We start from the raw sequence: 2,500 nt of genomic DNA on the forward strand, positions 1-2,500 counted from the left end.
TAATGATAATAATGATAATAATACTTTTGATCCTGGGCAATATTGTCACTTCTTGGACTGCTTAAGGGCACTTTCTTCATTCTTGTGAAGCTATTTGGATACTCTGATTCAAAGGACATTAATGCTTTAGGATGTTGCCTTTATCTTGATTTATATTAGTCTACGCTGCGATTGGTCGATCTGTTGCTACCCACACAGAAAGAAAACGTTCCAGGTTTTGAGTGAGTTTCACCTAGCCGACGCTGAAAACGAAAACGCGGAGTTTCGCCGATATATTTTTCGTATCTTGATCAATCCAATCCATCCGACTTCGTTCAACTATTCACTTTTTTCTGAAATTTCACCCGATGGATAGCAGACGACATCCAGTCCCCGAAGACCCGCAAATTTCAAATTTACCTTTCTTGAACCTTTCTTCGTTAAACCATTTGCAGTGAAAACGGAAAACAAATGGCAACTCAAATTTCGGCTTTGAGTTGCCATTGAGATATTGATACTGATTACTAGAAGTAATTTGGGACATCAGTACTAATAATGACGGTGTATCAATACTTAGGATACGAATAAAAACGGTCGAACATCCGCTGTACTAAATAACAGCTGCTGAGAGACGGTATACTGGAGTGGCATCCGAGATTTTCAGAGGGTACACACATACATATATAACTTCTCCAAAGAATGAATAACATTTATACAATAACCGTAAGTAAAATGAATACAAAAGTATAGAAATTAGAATAAAAATCACAATCTGGTAGAGCACTAAATAAAAGGTTATAAATGCAAAATTTGTTCTTAATACAAAACTTTGGGCTTCCATGCAGTAGAAATTATAATTATTTTCACTTTATTTCTATCACTACATCAGACATGCATTTGCCAAAAAACGGTTATAATGATAATGAGATAAATAAAAATATATAAAAATAAAGAAAATTCTAAACCGTTTTCATAAAAAACAAGACAAAACGGAAATGTGTAAATACACACATAACCACATGCATGGTGCATATACAAACATATACACACTTTATAGAAATATATATATAGATAGATAGATAGATTTACATATATATGTACATATATATGTATATATACACACACACACACACACATATATATATATATATACATATATATATATATATATATATATATATATATATATATATATGAGTGTGTATGTGTTTGTGTCTGTGTTTATGCTTGCATATAAATACATCGATATCTCTAGAATATGAATTCATGGAATTTATTGTTCTTCATTTACATGGAATATAAAAAAAAAAAAAAAAAAATTATCCAGTGTTTTGTCCTCCTAGTATCTAATCCAGGGTGTCACATTCATCTACTGCGGTGAGCCAGATACAGCAGTTTGTTGACAAAATGAGGTGTTTTGTTTACCATAATTCTCGCTGTCCCAGTGGCCTTGTCCTGCATCGGCGATATTCTGCTGTTTTATTTTTTTATTTTTTTACAATCAAAGTTATAAAACTCTTTCGTTTCTTCTCTAAAAATCGCCTTAGCTGATGTGCCATTAGATATAAGTGATATTTTTCAAGGCGAAGGCCAAATAAGGCATGCAAAACACAAGTTATGGTTGGAGAAGAAAATGGTTTGCGAGCCAAGACTCCGAGGTTTGTCTATGGTAAGTCACTAAAGAAAAAAAAAATCTTATTTGCCATTATTTTATGCATTCACCCACTGCATTGCTGCATTTATACTTGTAAGAAGTTGTATCTGTTTCCAAAAATATATCATATGAAGATTTTTCACATCGTGTACTACAGCGTTTTCGAAACTTCTTCCACGCATTCCGGAACCTAATTCGAGCAGTAGAGTGAAATGTAATAACAACAATAACAACAACAACAACAATAATAGTAATAGTAATAATAATAATAATAACAATAATAATAATAATAATAATAATAATAATACATAAAAAAGAGCGAATTGTCACACTTCTTAATATGACTTTCCGTACATGCAATCAAAGCGTTCACAGCCTCACCATGAGGGAGCAATGATACGAGACTGAGTTAGAAAAAATAATAGTAATCCTTAAAATGACCACATGCACTCCCTTTTGAAAACGCTTTGCTATATGTAGCCTTGGCCACTTCTCCCAGGGGCCAGCGAAGCATATTTACGTTACAACCAGAGCTATATGGATGTAATTTTAGGCAAAAAATACAAAAAAAAGAAAAAAGAGAAGGCTAGAAGGAGCATTTGCCCCCTCCCCCCCCCCCACACTCCCCTTGCCTCCCTGATTTTGTTACAAATAAAAAAGAAAATATAAACAAATCAATAAAGAATAAAACGAGCAAAAAATGAATGATTGAATTGGAAAAGGTGAAGCTCAATTTCGTTTTTCGGGGAAAGTGCTTAAGTGTTGACTGGAACGTTGATCGGCGTTCAAATCACGATTTAGTGACTTATGGATATCACTTTCTTTCTTTTCCTGTCTACGCTATCACTTTTTTTTCTTTTTCATCTA

Source organism: Penaeus chinensis, chromosome 38, assembly GCF_019202785.1.
Source record: "Penaeus chinensis breed Huanghai No. 1 chromosome 38, ASM1920278v2, whole genome shotgun sequence".
NCBI lineage: Eukaryota > Metazoa > Arthropoda > Malacostraca > Decapoda > Penaeidae > Penaeus > Penaeus chinensis.